We start from the raw sequence: 27,411 nt of genomic DNA on the forward strand, positions 1-27,411 counted from the left end.
AGAAAGCAAGTGACCAGCGGCTTACCATGTCTGGCTGGACCAGCAGTTCTCCTAAGGTTGTCTCAGCAATCTTCTTGGTCCTGTTGTTTCCTCAGCTGGTGTAGTACGGGACAGCACCTCACCACTCCAGATGATAGGGTCCTTTCCCAATCACTTCTATCATTCTCTGCACCCCTGAGTTTTCAGAGCCAAGTGCAGTGGGACAATGGAAGAAGCTCTGTGATCAGAATCAATGACTGGTTAGACTGCTATTTTTTTTTTAAATGAGAATTAGCATTTGTTGAGAGGCAATTCTGTGCCCGTCACACCCATTCTGTCATTTGTGCCCATGGTATCTCTGGGCTAGGTATTATCAGCACTATTTGGAAGACAAGACAAAACCAACAAGGCTGAGAGAACAGCTGCCCAGGCTCACACAGATGGCACAAGACAGCAGAGACCAACCTCTTTCTTGTCTTGCAGATAAATGCTACAAGGCAGAGAGAAATACCTTGTAGAGTTAGCTTGGAGGTTTACTAACTCTGCCAAGTCTGGTGCGGGAAAGCACCATCCATGTCATTAAACCAAACCCCCATGAGAAAACTTTCTAGTAGCAGAGGGTCATTGGAACCAGTGTGGCCCAGGGCCTGAGAAAGACCAGCTGCTTGTGGTCCTTCCTCCCAAGCTTTTCTGGGTCAGCAGTGCCCACTGGACCCAGTGAGACCACAGACGCCTTCAGAGTGTTCCATGGGAGGGGCGGGGCTCCTTGGAGGAAGCTGGTGAAGCTCTGACCACAGACCGGGGAGCCCGCCACCTCTGCTGGTGCTTGCCAACAGCAGGAAGCCACAAGCTATGGGAGCTGAATGAGATAACCACGATGGGCTTTTTCTTTGGGATTGTATCAGGAGTTGCTGGTTATCACTAGAAGGCTGCGGCATCATGAGGGTGCTGGGATTGAAAAAGCTATGGTGACAAGCTACTGAGCCTTACCAAGGTAAGACTGCATCTTTGTTTTGTTTTGTTTTTGATTTATAAAAGCTCATCCATCCAAGGAGATCTTGTTTCTTGGGCTTTCTAAGCTGGAAAAGCCAGTGAATGTGCCACAGAGGAAAGACAGGAGAAGACTGTGGGGTAGGAAAGGGGGTGGGCACATGCATACAGGTCGTGGGGCTCCTGACAAGTTATTCAGCATCTCTATAAACAAGGGTAATGGTACCTAAGAGGCAGACGTGGCAGAGGCTAGCAGGGATGTATGGGGAGTGTCTGCCTCAAGACAAATAATTTCCATGGTTTTCCATTTTTCAGACATCAGGGGTAGCGTGATAGAATAGGTTTAATGATTACTTTTTGGGCTAAGCGATCAGTTTCTGAGAAGGAATGAACAGTTGACAACACATTTTGGGAGGGTTTTTCAAATTCTAGGGTTTTAACAACTGTTCCAGTCATTTGCTAATTGGCCACTGCTTTCACCATCAACTGTCCACACAATCAAAGGACTATAGAATGGTTATCATCGTGCTGCCACAGTTAGAGAGAAAAATTGTGCATGATATATGTAGATACTTCTCCTTCCTGGATGGAGTTTGATTCCGCTCACCTTTGGTGCCGAAGAGAGTTAGAATAAAATATGGAAATGGAAGAACAGGAACTCCATAATGGAGAATGCTGGCAGACACCACCTGAATCAGGTGAATCAAGGTTAACGTCTCGAGGGATAAATCGTGTTGTATTATATAACTTTGGTTATGGTGCAAAGAGAAAGTACTTCCCCTCTGTGCTGTTCTTCCCCCAAACCCTTAGCCCTGATCTCATAATGAAAAAACACCAAACAAACCCAAAGTGAGGGAAAATCTACAGAATACTTGACCTTTGCCATTGTCAAGGTTATGGAAAAGGAGGAAATATGGAGAGACTCTTACACGTCAGAGGAGAGTAAAGAGACATGACAACTAAATTCAAAACTCACATCTGGGATTGGAGTGGGTCCTAGGGGGAAAAAGTTATTAATGAAAAAGTAGGTAAAATCTAAATAAAGTCTGGAGTTTAATACCATTGTGTCAAAATGGGTTTCCTCGTTCTGGCAAATGTACCATGGTTAAGTAAGATGGTAATATTAGGGGGAACTGAGTGCAGGGCATATATGAAGTCTCCAGGCTATCTTTGTAACTTTTCTGTAAACCTAAAATTATTCCAAAATAAAAAGCTAAAAAAGATTATACTCATCCTGCCTCAGAGCAGATGTGGTCAAAAGGTGAGCTTGCTTTGGGAAAACTGGAATCCATGACATGGTGGTTCCTGCCCTCTCTTTGAACTTTCTGGAACACAACAGGACTTTTGCATTTTTTACCATTGTCTCCCCCAACCTCCACTTTAGTCCTAGAAAGTTCTATATTTCTCTCTCTCTCTCTCTCTTTTTAAAGATTTTATTTATTTATTTGAGAGAGAGCACACAGAGGGAGAGGAAGAAGAGAGTCCAATGCAGGGTTCAATCCTGAGACCCTAAGATCATGACGTGAGCCGAAAGCAGAGGCCTAGCCAGCTGAACCACTCAGGTGCCCTTATATTTCTCTCTCTTTGTGGCATTTCTCATCATTCATGTATTCTTTTATTCAGAACAGTTTTTGAGCCCTTACTGCATGTCAGGGACTTTAGGGCCAAGTGCTCCCTGCTCTGTCTGCCCAGCAGTGCTCACTGTGCTGGTTCAGGCTCACAGTCCTCTAAGTATACCCAAACCTGACCTCCTCCTTGGTGATGAAGCAGAAGGCCAGAACGGAAGCAAGTGAGGGCCCTGACCCTGTGTGGAATACCAGGATGGAATCTGCCATCCTCTGGGCCCAGTGATCCCCACAGAACCTGTGGCCAGCCAAGAAGCTGGGAGCCAAGCTGGGAACTAATTCCCTGGGAGCCCACTGTGCCACCCTCAAGTCTGCAGCAGCCCAACAGAGCCACCAGAGGCCAGCATCCTTGCTTGTAAGGGTTACGTGTGTGGGGAGGTAGCAGGGGAGCCAGAGCAACTCCACCCCCCGCAACACATCCCTTACCCACCCCCACCCACCCGACAGGCCCAGCAGAGCAGGTGTGCTCTGGTTCACGGGTGATGTCCCAGCCAGATTAAAGAAAGAAGAAAGAATCATGAAGCTGTAGGAAGACAGCACTTAGATGAAAATCACAAGAGTTAGATGAAGATCAGTAGGGAGAGCAGTGATTACCACTGGGTCTCGGGTCCTTTTCCTGTCACAGTTCCTGTTACTCTACTAGCAGCCCATCTGCTTTAAGTCAGCCCTGTGCTGCTCTGGAAAGGTCCAGACCATGCTCCTACTGTTCCCTCAGCCTGAGGCCCCCTCCCTACCTTCTCATCAGGGCAAGCCCCTCCTGTTCTAACTCCTGGGACCAAAGCCACTGCCTTCTCTTCGTTCCCAGTGCCCAAATCCAACCCTATGTCCCCGTGAACTTCCAACAGATGCTGAGGGTTCCTTGTTTGCAGGAATTCTGGATCTGTGCTCCCTCAGAATAGGGAGGTGGGCCTCTTACATCCTCCCCTGGGTCCCAGAGCACAGGAAAGTATCTGGAGCAGGGTGGATGCCCTGTGAAATGGTTCTTGAGGGAAACAACAAGGGCAAGTTCTGGAGTGCCAGCCAAGATTAAGACAGGAGGAAGAAAACTTGAAGGCAGAAATGCACATAAGACTTAATGACCACCCTTAGGCGCAGTGACCACCCTTAGGCACAGTGACCACCCTTAGGTGCAGTGACCACCCTTAGGCACAGTGAGCTTCGGTGCCATCACCACACCCAGGGTTTTATTGGGGGCCCTTGTGGAAGAAGGTGGTTGTCACTAGGTCTCTGGTGTGTTCCACTAGCTGCAAGGTGCAGTACCGTCCAGAGGAAGACGATAGGCCTTGGGGCCAGCCAGTTTTTCTCTAGGACCTGGTTCTGCCACTTCCAGCTAGATGAACATGAGCAAAGGACCCAAGTCTCTGTAAGTTGGGAGCAGGTGCACTCTGCTTTAAGCCCAGATATGAGAACTAGATACAGCAGGATGATTAGAGCAAAGAAGAGGCTCTGCATTGGTCCCTGCTGACCCTGCAGGACCTCGGCTCACCTCAGGCCACTGTGTGCTTTCTCACCAGAGGGCTGATGCTCAAAACCATGTCATATAAAGAGGTTCTCTTGGGTGCCTTGTCCTTACCTCTTTCTGCAGGCTTCTTCACATACCTTGGTATCTGAACTGCTAGGTTAGGACCAGGGTGAGGCGAGCGAGTCACCTGGGGTACAGAGTTTAAGAAAATCCTCAGTCTCAGGGTTGCTCGGGCTCAGGAAATGTTTGTGCAGGTTTCTGTAGTGTCTAAAATGATGCAAGGTGGTCTGCGCTTAATGGATGAGGTCAGGAGTTCAGACCTCCAAGACCGCAGACCCTTGATGAGTTCATGGGGTCTAAGAGCTCTCTGAACTTGTCTGCAAGGTTTTACGAACATGTACACTCCCACACCATGCCCGCCCGGCTTCTATCACATTCCCAAAAGGATCCACCAACTCCAAATATTTGGAATCACCATGTCCAATATTTAGTAATAATAATTTAATTTTAGCTCTCAGTGTGTTGTGGATTCCAGGAATTAGAAAAAACGTGGGCATAGGGGTACAACAAGGCAGCTACGGCTGAAAGGTTCTCTAGGATAGAGGTTGGATGGCCAGCCTGTGGACCAGAGCGCTTCAGTTCAAGGTGTTGCCCTGCAGCTTTCTGACTGTGACTTGGACAAGTCACCAAGTGTCCTTGTGAAAAACAGTAGTTCATCCTCAGTCCATACTGACATAACTCAGGTAGGTTAATTTTACCCTGGAGTCTTACTTCTTCATTAGTTAGTAACAGTTGAAACTGAAAAGTATACAATATTTCCATCTAGATTCTATCCATTCTATCCAGTTCTCCATGTGAGGATCACCAGAAGAGTCCCTATGGCTTGCAAAGAGCACTTTGCATGTTGTAACTTTTTAAATTAGTTTTTATGTACAATATTTATTTTGAAGTTTCAGAAGAGAGACCATGGTTTTGTTATGTTTCTCAAAGAGGAAATGCATTTAATATGACTGAGAAATGAATCCAGATATTTTGGGTGTGCCCCCTCCCCTTCCTTCCCCACCATCAAGCTAGTCAGTCCAAGATGCATGGGGTGTTCAAGGGATTGCATTCCAGAATCAGGCTCTGGCACACTTTCCTGGTGAGGGCATGTCGTCCTAGGCTTGAGCCAAAGGTTGCTGTAAGAAGTAAGGTAGGGAACTGTGTCATTGTAACTGTGATGCCACTAAGACCGCTGTTCACCGTTCCTCTCAGGACCACCCTAAGAGTTGCAGGAGAATTTCTGTCAGGCTCCAGACTTGGGAAATCCATGCTTCTCTGGAGCAATGGATATCCTAAAGACACTTTTTCCTCCAACAAATGATTACCCATTCTGTGCTTTGGACTACAGCACACTTAGAGCCTAATTTGCATCTAACCACTAGCAATTGGGTAGCCCCATCTCATGTTGGTTCTTTGTAACCAACTTTACCCTCAAATTTGTTTCTCTACCCTAATTTACCCTTTGGTCTTGATTTATTCATCTCTTTTTCTCTCCTATTGTTTCATGTTTGCTTTCAAAAGTGGCTTCAAATCTTTTTGGAAGCCCCAGAAAATGAATAAATAAACAAAATCAGAATAGCATTTTTGAAAGAGCTTGGTGCCTAGTGTGGGTGCTCAGTAAGAATTAGTTCCCTTTCTGTGTACAAAACAGAAACCAATTGTTTGTTTGTTTTGCCAAAGGGGTCAACCTATGGTGAAATGCTCAGCTGTGAATCTATAATATGTGCATAAACAGCTTGTTACACTACCTATTTTTAGATGTTCCACCTTGAACTGTAGCAAAGATTATACATAGTTATTTCATGTTAAGTTTTCCTTTTATTCCTTAATATACAGCCATCAAAACAAAAACAAAAACAAAATCTTACCATTTGCAATGACATGGATGGAACTGAAGTGTATTATGCTGAGCAGAATAAGCCAATCAGAGAAAGACAATTATCACATGATCTCTCTGATATGAGGAAATTAAGAGGCAGGGTGGGAAAAAAATGGAACAAGATGGGATTAGGAGGGAGACAAACCATAAGAGACTGTTAATCTCTGGAAACAAACTGAGGGGGTGGGTAGGGAGGGAGAGGTTGGCTAGATTATGGACATTGGGGAGGGTATGTGCTATGGTGAGTGCTGTGAATTGTGTAAACCTGATGATTCACAGACCTGTACCCCTGGGGCAAATAATACATTATACGTTAAAAAATATATATTCCCTTTATTCCTAAGCAAAGTTTTCTAAGGTCTGTAAAATACTTTGTACAAATTTGTTTGTACCTTTGTACTATTGTAACTCTTTCAGAGGGAACCTAGGTGGCTCAGTTGGTTGAGCGGCTGCCTTCGGCTCAGGTCATGATCCCGGCGTCCTGGGATCGAGTCCCACATCAGGCTCCTTGCTCGGCAGGGAGCCTGCTTCTCCCTCTGCCTCTGCCTGCCATTCTGTCTGCCTGTGCTCGCCCTCTGTCTGATAAATAAATAAAATCTTAAAGAAAAAATAAACATCTACAAAAATACTGTTTCTGTTAATAATTTATAATCAATAAGTTAGTAAAAGTACTAAAAGTTATGTAATTAAAAAAACAATTCCTTTTATTCCTGCCATTTCTATAGTACAATCAGATTTTTTCAAAGAAATTTATTTATTTATTTATTTACTTACTTACTTACTTATAGAACATGTGCTCAGGTTGAGGAGGAACATGAGTTGGAAGGGTTGGAGTGGGGAAGGGGCAAAGGGGGAGGGAGAGAGATTCTTAAGGAACCTCCATGCACAGCATGGGGCTGACGCGGGGCTTGACCTCAAGACCCAGAGATCACGACCTGAGTTGAAATCAAGAGTCAGGCATTAAAGCTACTGAGCCACCCAGGTGCCCCCAAAGAAAATTGTTGTTTTTTTTTTTTTTTTTTAAAGACTGCATTTGGAGATGGGATTAAAAGTGATAATCCATTTCATGATTCTGTTTGGGCGGCTCTATGGGAAAGACTCAAATCTCTTTTCCCTATGCATTCACGTGGAAAGGAATCATTTCCATGTTGTGGTATCTGTCTGTCTGATGGGTTCCCTGGCATCTGTCAGTGCAGTGTTGGGTAGGGGAGATGAGAGAGATTAGGTTAAGATAGGTATCTTATAGACTGAGAGCAGTGGTATTCTGGTAATGCTGATAAACGTTCAACAACCAGCTTTCTGGGAAACAAATATACACACATATACACATGTAAGTTAATTATAAACTGTACTGGTATAAAGAATATGTAACACATAATTCACAAATAATAACAAAATATGCAATATTCTTTTCTAAGGTTAGCTTTTAAGGTTATCTCTATGGATACCATAGAGACATCGATTCACCATAGAGTGCTTTTGCTGACTTTCGCCAAATTCTTGTGTCCATGGTCAAGCTGTAGTTCCAGCTGACACACAAGTAGAGGGGTGGCATGGATGTCCTTGATAGTTTCATTTATGTTAAGAAGACCAAAGTGACAGAGACATATCAGCCACGCATGCTGGGCATAGGTAGCAATGTCACTGGCTTCTTTGCTAAACTGGATAATAGTTTTTAATTACTCAAAAAAATTTTCTCAATTTTTTGTGCTGTTAACGGCTATGAACAGGACACATTTTAAAGTTGAACCTACATTATGGGCATTTTTTCTGTCACCGTATTAAGTCCAGAAAATCAACAACAGCAACAACAAAAACAAATCAGCCCCAGGTTTAAAGTTCCTGCCTATTCCTGTGGTGTAAACACTCCTAGAGAGCCAACTTCAAGCTGCTCACATGACCTGGCTGCACAAGGGGCTGGGAAGAGACACCCAATAGTCACACAGTCAGACAGTATTTCCATCCCACAGATGTGACTGATGTAAACAACCTCAAGAGCAGAGATAATAGTGAAATGTAGTGAAATAACCAGGGAATGGTGACATTTGAGTGGTTATTACCTTCATTTCTAGAATAATTCACTTAATTATATTTTATATAATTTACCATTTTATGTAATTTTAATTTTGTATGGTTTAATTTTGAATAGTGATGTGCTTAGCAAATGGCTCACAAAATTCCCCAAAATTTAGCAGTTGACTCCCACAAACCTATACAAGTTGGCCCCAGCACACTGCTGATGAGAAGCTGACTATATCAGTTTCGAACCACAGATCAGCATCCTGTCTGCATCTGGCTTTGCAAAGCAGGGACACGTGGAGAAGAGCCTGCCTCTTGGGATTTCCTGAGTCTTGAGCCTTTCAAAGTAGGTCTAGATACCCAGGGAATCCTGCTGTGTGCTTGGTGGCAGGAGGGGTATGCATGGTGCTGGATAGAGAGGTTTTCCCTACAAGGGTCATGTCCCTGCACCAGTTCTGGCTGCTGGTGACCTAACTTTTGGAGACCATAGACCCCTGATGAGTTTCCTGGAGCTTATGAGCTTCTTAAACTTGCATGCAAGCGGGGCATCTGGGTGGCTCTGTTGTTTAAGCCTCTGCCTTTGGCTCAGGTCAGGATCCCAGGGTCCTGGGATTGAGCTCCACATAGGCTCCCTGCTTAGCAGGGAATCTGCTTCTTCCTCTGCTTCTCTCTCTGCTTGTGCTCATGTGTGCTCTCCAGCAAATAAAATCTTAAAACAAAGAACAAAAAACTTGCATGCTAGCTGTTGTGGAGGACATGAGCAACCCTCTGCAAAGATCATTTCTGCAAAGATCTTTCAACAGATTTCATCAACTCAGGAGGGGTTGGGACTGCTGGCACCAAAAAGATTGACTTCTTGAGCTGCCAAGGGGTGAATGCAGCTTTCTCATGTCATGAGAACATGGGTCAACATGGGATGCTCTTTCCGCTCCAAGAATGACTCCTGGGAAGACTTCACCACCAGTGCCAGATAGATGTACAAAGTAGAGGTATTTCTTCAAGTGGATCAGGGCTCAGTGAAGTACAGAGGGCTCGTTGTTGGCAATTGCCAGAGGCTGAGATTGGTGGGACAACACCTGTTTCCAACTGTCTTGACAAGCAGGCCTGGTGGCTCTATCACAGGTGTGGGGGAGGTAAAGTGGGGTGTCCCTTGTACCTTGATTTCTGCCAGAGCCTTATCTTAGCTGAAGCTGCTTGCCTCCTGGGCTGTCAGAGAAAAGAGCCAGTTCTTACTCTGTCTTTCTGGTCAAATAAATCTTCCCAGGCTCCTTTGCTCCACCCTGTCAAACAAGTCAAGTGGCCTCTGAGAACCAGCAAATGGGAAGTAAAAATAATACCCCAGAGGGACTCCTGGCTCAGACATCACAGGGGACAGGCCCTGTGACTGATGTCTTCCTCCAAGCTAGAACCCTGACCTCTAGAAAGATCTCATTGACTTGTATGATAGTTTCCTCGCAGAAAGGTCACACTTCTTTGTGGCATAGGAGAAGGGTTTAAAAGCTTCCTGCAGGAGGCCCCTCAGTGAGGGAGAGTGAGGCACAAAGTGAGGGCAATGCCACCTTCACTTCACTGCTGCCAAATGACAGTGTAACATTCATGCAGGTGGGTTTGGAACCTTCTGCTTTCAAATCACCTTCCTCTAATGGCTGCTTGCACATAAAGCCACTATTAGGATGTGACCTCCACCCTCCTCCTGGTTCCTTCCCCACCTCCGATTCATTCGTGTGTTGTCAAACCTGCCACGGAAAGACAGACTACATGTAAGCAAAACCACACCTCCGTGTTTGGTCCTTCTTTTCCTATTGATTGGAAAGCCCCTTGACAACTGAATGAAGTAAAGGCATGAGCAGAGTGGTAAGAACCACGGGCCCTTGGGAGCTGGTTTTGCCCATATATGCTATTGCCATAAGCTTTTGATAGTTAAGATTGTCTTTGAATCTCCATGGTTATATGCTTTTAACTCCTTGCAGGTGGGAGTGGCTGCTAGCTGGTCTCCACCAAACACGTGCCCAAAACTCTCCAGTGTGGTGGTTTGCTGTTGGAGGTCAGCCGAGTGACTGAGGGTGTCCTGCATCTCCCAACTCTGTGAGATTCAGCCTGAGAAGGGAGTGTTTGTGATTTTAGCCTTGGATATCCTAGAGCTTTCTGGCATGTGGAGTTCGGGGGAAGCCATCCATTTTGGATTTTATTTTAAGGATTTTATAACTAGAGAGGCAAAAAGAAAATCTCTTAAGGGAAGGAGATATAGGTTATTTTCTCTGTCTGTCTCTCATATACACAGACACAGACACACAGATTCACAGGTCCATGCACACACATGAACACAGACACACACAGACTCACACACACAAGCACGGATGTATGCAGGCACATACACAGAGAAAACACACCCACATACCTATCATCAACAACAAAACATCACAAAACCCATCATCACAAATGCTGTTGCAACAAAGTGAAGGAATAAATCTGCCCCATAAAGAGGTTCCCAGGTTTTATCCATGTGGTAGAAATCCAGTTGCTAAAGCACCATCTTCCCTAAAGTTCTTCTCATTCGTTCTTGTCATTGAACAGAGTTTTCTGCTGTCAGATGGCAAACAATGTCTATCTTCTAGTCCAAGCAGGTCCTGAGAAGGGAGGGAACATCCCCTTCCTACTCCCCTCACCTCAGGGCTCAGACTGGTGTGTTGGTGGCCAGCAGGTTGACAGGACCACAGGGTTGGGGGACGTCCGGGTGTCACAAGAGGGGCCATGGAGCAGTAGAGGAAAGAGATGAAGGAGACTCCAGGTCTGCCTAAAATCCTCAGGATCCCTGCCTGGTCTTTCACCGCCCTGCTAAGGGTGACTAAGTCCCCTGGCATCTCTAGGAGGAGGCTCTGTTCCCCGCAGAAAAAAAACTAAAACATGGCCAAAGTGGGAGTCTTAGCAAAGGCCAGAGGGTGAGCGAGCACACACACCAGTTTCCCTGAGTGAGGGCAATGCTGTGGTAACATTTGTCCCCTCCTTTCTCAGATTTGTCCCCAGATCTCCACTGCTTTAGTTCAGACCCTCTTGCCTTTAGACTGGATGACTGCCGTATCATTAGAGCTCCTGCCTCTGCCTACAGTGACCCACATTGAAGTCTTTCCTCTCTGTTGCTGGAAAGATGTGTCTGAAGCTCAAATGTGGCCCTATCACCCCCAGGGTAAAAATCTTCATTGACTCTTCATCGAACAAACCCTAGGCCTCGAGGGACCAGCCATCTGGTCTACCATCCCAGTTTCCCTCTTGTCATCCTTCTTCAGATGCATGGGGCCCAGTAGTCCTGTCTCCAACAACTCCCTGTTGCCCATCACACCTCAGAGCTTGTGCTGAGCCCTCTTCTCTGTTTCAAATGCCCATCTGCCTGAGGAGAGCTCCCGGGCATCCTTAAAGTTCCAATCTCAAGGTCTCAGCCTTTGCGAGCCTTCCTATGTCCCACGCACCCTGACCCAGGCACCAACAGGCATGGCTCACCACTTCTGCCACAGGGCCCAGCAGGGGGTTAGCATAGCAACAGCCTCAAGCTTCATGCTAGGTGAACGCGGCTCTTGCGTTTGTTCTCCAGGTGCACCATCATCAGGTTGTATCCCCAGTTCCCAGTAACACACCCAGAGGGCAGAATCCCTTTTCTGTGGTCACACAGATAAGCAGCAACCCACCTAACCCTCAGGCCAGACCTCCTAACGCCTCACTCTGCCTGGCCACACTATGGGGTGTCTCTCTAAGGCATCTGTGAAACGACCTTGAAGCTCTCCCATGACCTTTTTGCAAACCTAAGGGGTAGACAACACACAGCTGAATTTGTCCCTTGGCTTTATTCTCTTTTACCTTCCCAGGGTCACACACAGAAATATGTATTTGGCTCATTTATCATTCATTTAAAAAAAGAGAGAGAATTGCTGTTTGTGAGAACAAAGAGGCTAAGGAGAAATCTTTGAAATTGTTGACAGGGACATCAGCTTCACAGAAGGTAGAAGAGTGGGTTGAGTGAGTTTATTATGAAGGTGGTCCTATTCCTGTGGAAGAACATCCGGAGGGCTCAAGGAAGTTATAACAGAGTAGATCTGTGTGGTGTGAATATGCATTTTGGTCCACACTTAGTGTACAAAAATAGAATATCTAATCTGAGCATCTTGATTTCTGCTGGGTGTTGGGAAATAACCCCAGTGAGCTCAGCAGTCTCCTCCTTTCTCCAGGGTTGGGCCACAGTTCTGGGGTGGGGCTCATGGGGCTTAATTCTTTGGGGGAGCCCATCTGGTCTTCATCAGAAATTCACAGCAGCCACTGCCAGGATGTCTCATGCCAGTCTCTGACCCAGGTCTAGCCTTCTTCCAGGATTTCTGTGCCACATGATGGGTTGGGGGAATCATGACACCACTTCTGTGCCACTCTGGACTGAGGGACTCTCGTTGAGATGCCCTGAGCTCCTGTCTGCCCAGATTGGCTCACCGCATTTCTCTCAATCTGAGCCAAGAGAATTCTCTTATTTCTACTTTATCTCCCTGTGGCGATGGCTTCAACATGGGTGAGGGAAAAAATATTAAGTGAATAAAAGAAGAAAAGAAATCCATTCTTATCTCAAAAAACACGTGTATGCTCTACCTGCTGACAGAAACCATGGCTAAGCAACACTGGAGTTGTTGTTTTGATTTTTTTTTTTTTTTTTTGCCAACATAGAATATATTTTTAAATGGTGTCTACAGACTTGGGGAGCTGTGAGAGCTCCTGTTGATCAGGAAAAACAAAGGGAAAAGGAACTGAGGCAGGTGAAAGAAGGGAGGACAGCTTGCCAACCAGTTCTAGCTATGGGAAGAATGGACACAGGAACTTAGAGAGAAGGAAGCAGAGAGCCCTGCTTCCTACCTGTGGCAGACCCCCCCGGGAATGATCCTAGATCCTTTGAGTGTGGCCTAGATCACCAGGAGGATGTTGAGATGCAAGTGGGTGCTGATGGATCCTGCAGATGTGGGGCCTGTCACTGCCTCTGAGGAGGGCAGATTGCCCTGGTTGGAGGGGAAGACAGCACCTATGTCTCAGAGGAAGGGAAATCAACGTTCTAAAGATACTTTAAAAGGACAGAAGCCTGGTTGGTGACTCCAGTAGAAATAAAAGATCCAGGTCAGGGGGCCAGCCAGTACTTGGAATCCAGAAAGACCCAATCAGGGAATTCCAGGAGGCAGACTTGAGAGTTTGGGGAGGGGATACAAGGGTACATGTGAAGACAAAGCTGAAAAGGTGCCAAAGCTCAACCAGGCATTAGGGGTACAGAGGACTTTAGTAAGACAGGACGGTGACCTCAAATTAGCACTGGAGGAGGAGCCTGAGATCAAGAGGGGGAAGAAACCAGGAGAGATGAGAAGAGAATGGCTGGCCAAGAGGGCCAGGCTATACCAAGCTAGTTCTGTCCCCGAGACTGCGTTTCTATAACTGGGTGCTTGCCTCGCCATCTTGGCTGGGGGACTTCTCTCTCTGGGCTTCAGGTTCTGACTCTGCCAAATAAGTGGGCTCTGAGCCTTCCTTCCAGTCAACCCTTTGCTTGTCTACTTGGCACATTATACATATCAGGTAGATGTGGTACATATCACTCATGCGGTACGTGAGTGCTAAGAAGTGTGTCAGGTGCCTTCCGCCACGATCCCAATTCCCACAAAAAGCCCTGTGATATCATCAGGAACTCACAACGGCCCTGGGGGGCTAGAAGGCCAGAGCCCAGATGCAGACTCAGGTCTGTGAGACTCCAAAACCAGGGCTCTTAGCTCCTCATTATTTGGTTTGTCAGCTGCCTGCTGTGAGCAGAGCCCTAAGCCAGGCCTCCAGTAAGGATAGGAGAAGCTTGGCACCCAGGTCAAGGCAAAGGCTAAATGCACGCTGTGAAATTGCAGCTTGCAGAACCACACACGGCAGCTGAGCAGAAATGGACAGCGGAGGGTGGAGGAGTGCAGGGTGGCGCTCACTCAGCCTCCAAGAAACCCCCACCTGAGGCGGCAGCTAGCACCAGCTCGCCTGAAGAAATGGCCCTCCAGACAATGCCTCTCTTGTCCTGCAGGCCAGGTCAGCACCTGCCAGCTTGGCTTTTCTCATCTGGGTACCATCACCCCTCATCACCCCTTGTCTACTCAGTAGCTCAAACCTCCTTGACATTGCCGCTCATTTCTCTGTTGCTCTGACATCCATCCACCCTTGGGGATCCATCGTCTCCTGAAATTTCCCCCACCCCATGGTCTCCCCGCCCTGGAACTGTCAGTTGCCCATCGTTACTTACTGTGACATGCGCTACTCAGCCAGACGCATGCTAGGCACGAAGGACACAACGTGAGAGTTGCTGAAGTCAAGCATGTGCCACCATCCTCCCCACACTAATCTGTTCCTGAGGTCCTGCCATGAGCTTTGGGGCCATCCGATGAGGGAGCCACTCATTGATCCAGGGGCCGGAAGAGCCGCAATGGAGGAGCTTCAGGAAGAAGCTGGTTTCACCAGGCCCAAGAGATCAGACCCCCGCGGAGGGTTTGAGAAGGAAACGCTGGATGTGCAGTGCTGCGGCTAGTGGGAAAAGGGTGGAGGGCGGAGGGCGGAGGGCTGGGGAGGGAGGCAGGTTGCTGTGGGAGGGGTGTTGTGGGAGGGTTTCTGCGCCTACTGCTCGTGTACCGCAGCCGTCCCCCCAGCCGCAGGCATCTCTGGGACAGGGAGGCAGCTAGGCGCTTAGTCTGGGATAAGGGAGCCAGAGCACGAGCTGCTTTTCCTTGGGAGGCTCGGTCCTAATGAGCAGTGTGCTGACCGTGACCTTTAAGATCCACTGGCCTCCTGATGGCTGGAGCTGCTGCCCTCCCTCCGGCAAGCTGCACTGCAGGAAGCTTTTTCTTTCTGTCTGTCTTTCTTCCTTTCTTCCTTCCTTTCTCCTCCTCCTCCTCCTTCTTCTCTCTCTCTCTTTTTTTAAAGATTTTATTTATTTATTTATTTGAGAGAGCAAGAGCACAAGCAGGAAGGGAGTAAAAGGACAGAGGGAGAGGGAGAAACAGACTCCCCACTGAGCAGGGAGCCCGATACAGGGCTGGATCCCAGGACGCTAGGATTATGACCAGACCCAAGGCAGACACTTAACCAACTGAGCCACCCAGGCATCCCCAGAAAGCTTTACTGTAATTGTCTCTTCGTGATTGTTGTGAGAGCAGCCAACCTCCCAGCACTCATGGGAAACCCATGGTAACCCCCGTGTCTGTTTCCAGCACCAGCAAGCGTCAGACAAGTCATTTACCTCTGACTCTCTGGGTCAGCCCACCTGTGCATGGCACATGGGAACACCACAGGCTCACCTGGATTTAGACACGAATGGCCTCAGGCTGCTTGCATGAACCTGTCTCCTCGTTGGCTAGACTCGGATGCTGACCTAAACAGTAAAGGGTCCGCCAGGGTGATGGAGGGTAGGGACAATGAATGTGTTCCCACTGCTTTCAGTGGCAGGCTTGGTTTTGGGGGTTGGGGGAAGTCTGGGAAAACTCTGACCGGGTCTGCCCACCCTGTCTGCCTTCTCCGCCTACTCAGGCGGGAAGCCCCGGAAGGAGCCACTATTTGGAGGCAGGACAGGGCTGCAGCCAAGTGGAAGAACAGGCTGATTTTGTACAGATTTATCATTTATTTCCTTACTTGACAACTGTAAACATTACATAATACCCCCCAAATTTGAAAGCAGATACAAACCATCAATAATTCTACTAACCTCACATTTTTTCCCAAGAACTACTTATCTTGTTCATATGGTACAGCTTTTAATGGCTAGAATTATAAGGGGTTCCACTTTTCTTCCTTCCTTCCTTCCTTTTTTTCATCATAACATAAGCTTTCACGATGGTCATTTTTGTGGCTGTATAACGTTTCATTGTGTTAACTCTGCTTCACCATTTCTCCTGGACATTTGGTTGGCTGCTGCTGCTGCTGCTGCTTCTTTTTTTACATTATAGAGGGCTATGATTAAAAACAAAATAACATGTAGTTTGCAAAGCTATGCTGAGCCCCATGATGCCCCTGAAGGCTATTCTTTCCTAATCTCTCCAAGAAATGCCAATTATCCAGGGAGGCAAATTGCTCATTTTGAGGGTGGAGTCGGGTGAACTTTGAACTGCGTTTTCCGTCATGGCGATAGTGGCCTGAGCACTTCATCCTCTCCCATCCAGCTTCTTGTGGTGGGCAATCGTGTTTGCCAGCGAGGGTGACCCATGTGGTCTTTGGCTAGAGAACAGGCTTTCCTCTCTGTGAAATGAAAAGACTCATGAAGAAACAAAACCAGAGCGCCTGGATGGCTCAGTTGCTTAAACGTTGGACTCTTGATTTTGACTCAGGTCATGATCTCAGTGTTGTGAAGCGATCCTCCTACAGGGCTCTGTGCTCAGTGGGGAGTCTGCTTCTCCCTCTGTCCCTCCCCCCCATATCTCCTCACTCTCTCTCTCCCTCTCAAATAAATAAATCTTAAAAAAAAAAAAAAAATGAAGAAGCAAAACCCAAGAGTTTGGTCTCATCTGTCCCAAAGGTCTTAATCAGAGGTCCGTTAATTGCTGTGGGTTTTTTTAGGGGAAAGGGCACATGTTTGTATGAAAGTGTATTTTCTGGGGAAAAGCTATACTTTCACCAGGTTCTCAAAGAAGGCTGTGACTCCAAAACTGTTTTAAAAGACAACTGATCTCTCTCTTTCTCCCCGCCCCCCCGCCACATACTCCCCACAGCTCCTTTTGGAAGAGTGGGATTAAAATGAAAGGATCCTAAAGATCTGTGTCTTTAAACGGAGGTCTAGTCATGGGACAGAGAACACATTATTCCCATTTCAAGGATGAGAAAACTGAGGCTCAGAAATTCTTCTAAGAGCATACACCTAGCATGTGGGGAACCTTGGATTTGAACCCATGTCTGTTTCACCAGCAAGTCTGTATATGCATACCCATTATGCTAAAGTGAGTGCCTTATGGTTAGGAGAATTGTTTCTATTTTTATTACTTTAACCAAAGCTAATTGCTAATGTGTTAGTGAGAGATTCTGCTGTGATTGTGGCCAACCATGGTGCTTAGCTAAAAGAAATATTTTGGCTTTAAAAAAACAAAACAAACAAAAAAAAAACCTTGCATTTTTCTCCAGGAAGTCTGGCTGATACAGAAATATTTGTAGTTGGTTAATTGTTCTTTCCTGCTACAAGCATTAACCACAGGAGGTGAACTGTGTTGATCAAACTGAAATGTTCTCACTCAAGGCTTAAGGAGCCAAAGAAACTGAAATTCAAGAGACCAGATCTGTCCGTTCAATCCAACAAACAGGGTGGGAGATTTCGGCTTGTGATTCCCTGAATATCATAGGCCCTTTCAAAGAGATGTTTTTATTAACAACAAACTATTGGACACAGTAAGTGACTTTGGTTTTCTTTCTCTTAGTATTCCTGTGCCAAATCTCCTCAAGCTCCAGGGCTAGCTGGAGGCAAAGAAGGTGGGGCGTGATTTAATTTCACTCTCCTGGCTTCCTCTGGAAATCTCTGCTAAGTTAGCCACTTCTTATTACTGAAAATTGGCAGCCCTTAAAGGGGAAAGTCTTCTTCACTGATACTGTAATAGCATTGCATGGTGACAGATAGAAGCTAGACTTGTCATGAGCCCAGAACACATAGACTTGTCAGATCACTGTGTTGTACACCTGAAACTAATGTAACGTTGTATGTCAACTATACTTCTATTTAAAAAAAAAAAGAGGTGAGGGGGAGACTTCCTGAAATATGGGAAATAATTATGCAGTCAAAGAAAGGAAATTATAATTTAATTTGGGCATCTTAGATGTAATACAACATTAAACATTAGATCAGCATGCTTTCTTGGTCCCAAAGTGTTGGTTAATGATCAGTAATCAGCATTTAGAATAACAATGGCTTTGGTATAAAGGACATTTTCCTACCGTTGTCCTGGTGAATTAAACTGTTTACTCTTCACGGTGCAGGCTGGATAAAAAGGCATTTTCTGATGTTTGGGTTTATCTAATTAATTCACTCCCATTCAAAATAAGAAAGATTTATTGCATATCTCATATGTTCCAAATGCTGAGAATGGTCCTGAAGATACAAAGATTGAAAACAAACAAACAAACAAAAACCCTCCCTTCCCTTGAGGCACTCACAAGGGGTCTGATTTAGAAAACGGGCAGGTGATGGGACAGAGTGCCAGGAAAGCCTGGTGATGCCTCAACTAAGTCTTAAATGAATCAGACCCAGGGAACGACATGCATGAAAGTCATGCTGGGTGTTCTTCAGCTCTTTCCCAGAACCTGCTGTCATTTCTTGACATGTTCTAGTCAAGATCATTAGCATGAAATCCTCATTCTCAACGCTGCGCTGAAATCAACCTGCCGACACGTCCGTTATCAGACTATCTTTCAGATAGTCTGAAGACTGATGGTTCTGAACTTTTAGGCTTTGTAACTGTGGTCTCAACAGACATTTTTCCATGTTACTTTATAGTTTAAAATTACTTAATGATTTCATTTGATCCTTTAAGGCAAGTGGGGAACCCTAGTCCTAGCACCATTGTACAGATAAAGTGATCTCTGAGGTCAGAAGAGATTTAAAAATCTCTTCCCAGGGGTGCCTGGTTGGCTTGGTTAAGTGCCCTACTCTTGATGTCATGATCTCGGGGCTGTGAGATTGAGCCTCACATGGGGCTGTGTTGGGTATGGAGCCTGCTTAAAATTCTCTCTCTCTCTCTGTCCTTCCCCCTCCCCCACACATGCTCTCTCTCTAAAATTTAAAAAAAAAAATTCTTGTCCCAAATCATACAGACTTCTAAATAAATAAATATTATGGTTTCTTGATGGTTTGGAGTCACTACTATTCCTGTGCCGTGTAATAATAATAATAATAATAATAATAACAACAACTGACATTTATTTAACACTTACTGTGTGGTATGGTATTATTCTAAGTACTTTACATATTTCATCTTAATATAAAGTCATCCAGGAACTTCCCTGCATAAAAGCATTTTTGGCCTTTGCCTCATCTTACAGATGAATCTAGATGATTCACTTAATAAAGTTTTCTGGGCAACATAACATGATTGCCTTTCTAAAAACTTACTTATTCAAGGAAGACAAGAAGGTTCTCAAAATTTTTTGGCCCTCGGTAAGAGTATTTCTTTTCACATTTTATCACAATCTACCTCATCCTTTCCCTCCATACCCACTGCCTGGATTAAGCCCTGATGTCCACACCCTGGGCCTGGCTGAGGCTGCTGATCATTGAGTGGTTGTTTCAGGAACCAGGACTCTGAATCTTAGAGTGAGTATTAAGAAGTTGGGAGGTGAAGCTGCCCAAGGCAGGGGAGAGAGCCAGAGGGCAGCTGAAAAAAGACCCTGTGATTCCTGGATCATGATGAGGGCAGCCGGAGTTGAGAGTGGGAGAGAAACCAGAGAAACATTTCCTGTGGGATCTCTGAGTCACCACCTTGGGCTCCATTGGGCAGTGAGAATGCAGGGGCTGGACCATCTCTGTATTCCATCCTCATTTTGGGAGCCGTCAGCAAAGCCTGGGTTCCCCCCAGATCCCTCTGTTCCTCTGCATCTCCAGAAATCTTCAGTGGAATTGCGGCCCACTGAAGGTTGAGGGCCTTCCCATGTGAAGATTGAGGGCCATGTGGTAATCATATTTATTTGTTTGTTTGTTTGTTTGTTTGTTTTGGTGATCATCCTTCTAAAGCCCTCATCTCACGGATGAGGAGGTGGAAGCAAAGAGGTGAGGTGACTGACTGGCTGGAGACTGCGCCATGGGTTACTAAATGGGATACTGAATGACCCAGGGACTCCCTGAAGGCATGATGGGATGTTAAAGTGCCTTCTGAATACTCAGAAAGAGGTAGGACATGCTTGCAACAGGTTGGGAACATTTGTTAAATTCCACGTTATTTAAACTTGGTCAGTTGGCAGACCATGTATCTTATATTGTATGTGGAGGCTGTGTGTTAGCAAAACTTGGGGTAACCAGCACAGTCCACCAGCCAGCCAGGCTGGGTCTCAGAGTTTACCAAAATGGAAAAGCCTATGCCTCCCAGAGTATTTAACTCATTGGTGTTTTCTGAGGGAAATATTTAGGAGGTGGCCATAGCAGAGGAATGAAAGCAGATAAGCCCGGTTTGTAGCCCTACTGAACTCCACACCTGGATGAGGGATCGCAAGCAAATCTTGCCTCTGTCATCCCCATTTTTTTTTTAACTTTGTAAAGTGGGGTCATCAGTGCCTCCCTATGCAGAGGCAAAGGGGGTTGTGGGTGAGGATTAAATAGAAGCTGGAACATAGTGTGAACCCAGGGAGCTTGTCAGTGGCTTAACACCACGTCCCCAGGGTCTGGCAGAGTGCCCAGAGCAAGTAGGTCCTGGGACCCACGGGTTCTCCTCTTGGTCCTTCTAACTTGACATATTTCTCACAACATAACTTTCCTCTCTGTTGCTTCTTTGTTTCCTGTTGCCCTAATCTGTGTATTTTGTTTCTTCTACCCTTCCATTTTCTTTAACTTCATTCTTTTCCTTCTTACCTCTTTCGTTCGCAGGTTCTTGTCGTTCCAAATAATAGTATATGCATTTAAAATATAATTTTTCCTTAGAAGGACAATCCTTTCTACCTTGTACTCTACACAGTCATGTTGTAAGAGGCAGGGAGCTGGTGGGACATCAACTTCCTGAGCTGCTTCGTTCACCTCTTTTCTTTAGAGCAGTGGTTTCAAATGAGAAATCATGGCCCTTTAGTTGTTCATAAAATCTACTCAGTGGATTGTCACAGCCTTTAAAATATGAAAAAAAAAACACAGAGAATAGGAGAAAATATTTGCAAATCATCTATCTGATAAAGGATTAATATCCAGAGTATATAAAGAACTCCTACAACTAAAGAACTAAAAAAAAACAACCTAATTTAAAAATGGGCAAAGAACTTAAATGGACATTTTCCCAAAGGAGATAGACAAATCAGCCAGCATATAAAAGATGCTCAGCATTACTAATTACTGGGAGAAGTACAAGTCAATGGCCAATGAGTTATCACCTCCCACTCCTTAGGATGGCCACTAACAAAAAAATAGAAAACACGTGTTGGCAAGGATGCGGAGAAGGGTGACACATGTGCACTGTTGGTGGGAATGTAAAGTGGTGCAGCCACTCTGGAGAATGGTGTGGCACTTCCTCAAAAATTAAAAATAGAATGACCCCATGATGCCGCAATTGCACATCTAGGTATATGCCCCCCATTGAAAGTGTCTCAAAGAAATGTCTGCATCTTCATTTTCAGAGTGGCTTGTTCCTAGTTGCCATATTTGAAGGGATAAACAATGGGCAAGCAAATTGTTGCCTATTCGTGCAATGGAATATTATTCAACCTTCAAAGGAAGGAAATTCAAACACATGCCAAAACCTGGATTAACCTGGAGAACCTTTGCTAAATGAAATGAGCCCATCAGAAAAGGACAAATTCTGAATGGTTCTACTTACGTGAAGTACCTACAGTAGTGAAATTCATCAAGACAGAAAGTAGAGTGGTGGTTGGGGCTGGTAGAGGAGGAATGGGGAGTTGCTCTTTAACAGATACAGAGTTTCAATACTGCAAGAAGAAAAAGTTCTGGAACTGGTTCCACAACAATGTGAATCTATTTAACATCACTGAACATCACACTTAAAACTTAAGACGGTAAATTTTATGTTATGCCTATTTTACCACAGTTAAATCTTTAAAAAGAAATGTAGTAGAACAGACTAGAAAAGATCCACTCTCATTGCTTGCAGTAAGGGTAAAAAGTGTTTCCTGAACCTTTGCTTCATGGTGGCAGGGGTGTGTGTGCACATGCGTGGCTGGGCATGTCCTGGCTTACAGATGTACAGTATTTCTTACTGAGGGTCACGGTGAACAAGAAAAAGAGTTTTGACAAACACTGCTGTGGACGACCTCAGACCACAGAGCGTGGGAAGGACACCAGCAGTCTGTTTGGAGAGATGTCCCCTCCCTGTGTGGCGGAGCTCAGAGCCGTCAGAAGAAGGGCTGCTCCTAATCTTCCGTCGCTTTCCAGGGTCTTCCCGATCTGCACTAGAAACACTTATTGATATCTATGGAGAAAAAGATCATCTAGTGGATCTTGTACATTCTTCATCTTCTTCCATTTTCCCCAAGAACTAAAATCCGAACGCTCGATGGGTGTGGAAGGGTAAAGAAATGACGAGTAGTTAGCACACTCAGTAACTGTGAAGGGAATGGGGGGGGGGGAGGACGGGAGGAAGGAACTACAGAAGGAAGGAAATGGGGGGCAATAAAGACGGATTGGTCTAGATTTCCCAGGCTTGCAGGTTTTAGGTAAACCCTCTCTACCCTCAGGAAGCTCAGAGGCTCACTGAAAGCCTTCCCAGAAGGAAGGCGGAACAAGGGGTCCTGAAATCTCAGGTCTGGTTTGTGGGGGAGAAGCACTCCACGCTGCTGGGCCTTCAAGGCATACACAGGAGGTCTCTTCTTGGGGAACAAGAGTGGCTCAGCTGCCCTACCAGTACGCCCAAAGGGAGACATTCTTTTGTCTCCGGCAACTATGGAGGGGCACCTATTGAAAGTGAAAGTGTGGAGTGTGTGTTTAATAAAGCAGCTACCATCAGAACGTGGTCTATAGCTTCTGTAGAGTGCTGCATACAGAAGGTGCCAGAAGCTCTCCGACTAGCTCCCAGATGAGTAGAGCAAGAGTCCTGCCAAGAAGACACAGAGCTGGGGCTGAAATGGATTCACTGTGATTCACAATTCTCACTCTTCCTGCTACGACAGGGAAAGTGACAACACTGGTCTGGCCCATGAGGTGAAGAGAAAAGCCAAGGTTTAGAGTCGGGGTGGGGTGGGATTCCTGACGCATCACCACATCACACCAACCTCAGCACCCTCATCTCCAAAGCCTCACAAGGCTGCTGCAAAGACCATATTCCATGACACCTTCCATTGCCGTTGTAGATATTAGGACGGGTGCCGTGTTAGGAGAGAGGCCATCCATTCACTCACTCAGAAACATCATGCACGGTGGCTATATGCAGGGAGTGGGGTTACGCCCATGGGAAAAACAAAGGCCTAGCCTCATGCGGCTTATCTTCCGGTGGGAGAAGAGGATACTGAACAAATCTGCACCTATACACCATCAAGGGGCGATCGGGGCTACGGAGCAAAATAAATCCTACTGAAGTGCCTGGGTTGGGCATAGACGAGGCTTGTGTTATCTTCAGAGAGCAGGGAAGGTCCCACTGCTACTCAGGGGACATTTGAGCAGAGCCAGAAGAGGGTCAAAGGAGCCAGCAATGTCTGGGGAAGGATATTGCAGGCAGAGGAAGAATGAGTATGAGTGCTTGAAGGTGGGAGTGTGTGGGTTTTTTGAACTCCCAAGAGGGAAGTCCGTGTGCTGGAAGCAGAGTGGGTGCAGGGATAGCGGAAGGAGACCAGGAGGGAGAAGAGAAGGGTGTGGCTCATGGGCTTTGTCTGATATCTGTGGACTTTGGGGGATGGGAAGTGTGCACATGCATGTGCGTGTGTGTGTGTGTGCATGCGTGATGCACACAGTAAAATATACATCACACAAAACTGACCATGTTAAATGCACAGTTCAGTGACACTAAGTACATTCCCATTGTTGTGCGACCCATGACTGTCATGAACCTCCCAGCCTCCAAGCACACCCAGACCTTCCAGACACCTCTAGAATCTGGAGCACCTCCTGCCGTCACTGCTTATGCCTTGCTCCTCCGTGCTTCACCTGCTTTCAGAGTGTATTTGAGAGTTTCTCTTGGGCCTGTGGGAGTGAGTGGCACCTTGTAGGGATAGAAGCTCACCACCCAGCTCCTGGAGACCATGCTCCTTACCCGGCCGAGCCAGTAGCCCAGAAGAACCCCCTCACCCCTGCCCCCTTTCCTGTGCAGCCCTGTTCTGCAGTCATAGCTCTTGGCCCCTTGACCTGGTGGGGTCTTATTCCCCAAGGCCCCAAGAACTGGACCCCTCTGAGTCAGGGGCTCCCTCTCAGAGCTGAGAGTGACTCCTGGAAAGCCAGAGAAGTACCTTTTCCCTGAATTTCTCCATAGAGGAAGCATCAAGAGCAGCTCAGCCCCATGACCACAGTGGGGGCTGGCGGGGTAAGGAAGCCCCCAGGAAAAGTTATCAAAAGTATATGGGAGCCAGGCATCCTCAGATGGCTGACCATCCTCAGATGACTGACCTTCAGTCAGGCTCTCAAAGCTCACATTATAGAAGGGGAAACAGAGGGCAAGGGAATGCGCAGGGCCCACAGCCCTTTGAAGATCATCAGGTCTAGAACCTGGTTCTCCTAGTTGCTGAAGACATGGCAACCCCCCACTGAGCAGCCCTGTGGCCTCACACAGCCCCTGGGGGCCCTGTGTCCACAAGGCACATACCAACTTCCATCCAAATTCAGGCTCTAGCTAAGGCTCTCGATCGTCTTCCCCGATCAAGTACCCATCTTCCCGTGTGTTTAGTCAGTGCGCTCAGTGTTTAAAAATGGACCTGCCAAATCCCTGCTGGACACTGGGTTCTACTTTTGCAGACGTCCCACAGCAGGGGGCAGGGGGTGCAGCAGAAGGTTCTGACTCTTCAGGAGGTTGGAGGGGTATCTCTTTCCTCTCCCCTCCCCACCACATCTGAAGGTCCTCACCTTTTCACTGGCACCTCACCGTTTCTATGCACTTCCCCCAGTTCCCCTGACAACACCCCGGTCCCCCCACTCGTCACTGTGCCTCTTGGGTTGTCTCCTCCTGAGCGACCCTTCTTCTGGGCTCCCACCCCACTGTCTCCTCCACACAGCGGCTGCAGCGATCTTTCTAAAAGGTAAGTCAGCCTTGTTTAAAATACTTTAATGTGGTATTTTGAAAGAAAACCCAACTCCTTCTTGGCCTGCCCCCCCTTCTTTGCCTTCGCCTACCCGGCCTTCCTGCTCACCCTGTTCCAAGCACACAGACCCCCTCCTGCTCCTAGAATGTGCCAAGTGCGTGCTGTCCTCCGAGCCTTCCCCACCGCTGTTCCCACTGCCCTTCCCAACCTCTGCAGAGCTGTTGCCTCAGTTTAAAAATGTCACCCTCTGGGAAAGGTCTTTCCTCACCATCTGAGTAACCCAGTGCATCTGAGATAATTCTATCACACTGTCCTCTACTTTCTGCGCAGCACTTACCTCTTTGGGAAACGGTTGGTCATTTCCTTACTTGCTCTCCTTCACCGGCCACTGGTCAACGAAAGCGAGCTCTGGAGGGGGAACCTGGGCTGTCATGTGAGTGGCTGGCATTCACCCCGCAGCACAGCCCAGGGTCTGTGCAGAAAGTTCTTTGCTGGGGACAGAATAGGTCCTCACGTGGAGGAGAGATGGCTCTGGGTTGCCCTGGGTGCAGTCAGGTGGAGCTCCTTGTCCCACACAGCTGCTGGGAACCCACATTGTCACACTCTTTCTGGAAAGCAATCCGACAGTTTGGATCAGGATCCTGAAACAGCCGCACACAGTATTGGTCCAAATTAGTGTTCCTTCTGAGAGCCTACACTGAGGTGGAAGAAACACAAAATGTAGGGAGCAATTTTTGCACAAATATTAGATAAAGCTGTCCATGTATGTATGTGTGCACACACATACAGACGGTAGGGCAAAATTATAAAATTGTGTTTACTTTAAGTCTAAATGATGAAAAAAGCCTCTGGTGTAGTGTTTAGTGACAAGAGGAATACAAAACTGTATGTACAGCCGGATCATAGCTAAAATGTATTTAGAGACTATTTGCTCCAGGCACTGCACACTTTGCTTCTACCTCCTGCCTTTCTCCTCTTTCCCCGTGAGGCTGTTATTATTTTACAGCCTGGGAAAATGAGATTTCAAAAAATCAAAGATACTGATGAATGTGGTATAGTTTATAAATCATGAAGTCAGGATTTAAGTCCATTTCAAAGATTCCATTTTCAACCATGCTCCATACTGGTTTCAGCTTTGGAAAAGCGCCCTCCCCCATGCCCAAAAAAGATGTAAGATAAAATACCCCAAATTATTAATAGAGGTTGTCTCTGCATGTTGGGATTATAGGAAACTTTCTTTTTAATTTTTTATAAACATATATTTTTATCCCCAGGGGTACAGGTTATAGGAAACTTTCTACTTTTTAAAGTCTTATATTTAAATTTGTTGCTATAATGAGTACATATTATTTTCATACAAAGTTTATCATTTTATTAAAAAATAAGTTGTCACACATAAAGCTATACATAAATTTGGCTTATCAATATAGAAGCAAAAATATTTTTAAAAAAGAGATTCGAGTCAAATATGATATTTCATATATTGTCACTAAGTGAAGCTCATTCCATCATGAGAGAATTCAACATTAAGAAAAATATTAATCTGTCACATCAAGTCAAAATAGAAACGTAATTGTTGATAATTGTCCAGATTGATATTTTGAAAGACATTATACAGAATTCAGTGACATTCCTGTGAAAGCTTCTTGTAACCTAGAGAAAAGGTAAAGTTTCCAGATATCTATTGAAAGCCAACAGCCAAATTCAAGATAAATGAGACGGGCCTAATATTGATATCAGTTAGCTTTGTTTTGGAAATTTTACCCTGTATAATGTAACAAGACAAAGCAGTAAAATTACATATTTAAGGAAAAGATGTAACAGATGACATATTTGTCTTCCTGAGAAATCTAAGACAAGTAATGGAAAAACTATCAGAATTAATAAAATAACTCAAATACAAAAACACCAATAGATTTCTTTCTTCAATAATAACATTAACAAACCCATGTTCCAAAATTAATGCATGGATTTAAATGTAACACCAACAAAAATTAGCATGGCCATTTTTAACTTGTCAAAATTATTCTTAAATTATATCAGAAAAGTGAGAAAGAAAGAAAGTCTTTAAAAGAAGAAATTGAACTGCATTATTAAACTGAAGTAATTACACAGGAACAAATAGAGTCCAGAAACAAGCCCATGAATACGTGGAAATTGAATATTGGACAAGCAAGCATTTCAAATTATGGAGAAAGATGGGTTTTTAAAAATACTAATTTGTTTGGAGAGAGAGAGAATGAGAATGCAGAAGCAGGGGTGGGTGCATAGGGAGAGGTCGGGAAAGAGTCCCCAGCAGACTCCGAACTGAGTCTGATGCCGGCCTTGATCCCACGACCCTGAGATCGTGACATGAGCCGAAATCAAGAATCAGGCATTTAATGGACTGAGCCACCCACAGGTGCCCCAAGAAAGATGTATTTTCTTTTAATTCATCATATAGTATTTGATTTGTCAACAAAAATGTTTCTCTTCATTCCTGAAATATTCTATATATTTTTCAAAAAATTTAATTTTTGCCCTTGACATTTAGTTCTTCC

General features: G+C 45.7%; 1 protein-coding gene across 2 annotated transcripts in view; it reads left to right on the top strand.

Moving 5' to 3' along the window:
• The first annotated feature begins 627 nt into the window (after nucleotides 1-627).
• The window catches only part of BLK (BLK proto-oncogene, Src family tyrosine kinase), a 70,573-nt gene continuing 43,789 nt past the window's right edge, over nucleotides 628-27,411 (top strand). The window contains exon 1 of one of the 2 annotated variants that reach the window (XM_059177324.1): nucleotides 628-973. The gene's annotated coding sequence lies outside the window, so the exon portion shown is untranslated. The remainder of the gene's footprint in view (nucleotides 974-27,411) is intronic. The other variant, XM_059177314.1, reaches the window with a different exon arrangement.

The sequence above is a fragment of the Mustela lutreola genome, chromosome 1 (genome assembly GCF_030435805.1).
Source record: "Mustela lutreola isolate mMusLut2 chromosome 1, mMusLut2.pri, whole genome shotgun sequence".
NCBI lineage: Eukaryota > Metazoa > Chordata > Mammalia > Carnivora > Mustelidae > Mustela > Mustela lutreola.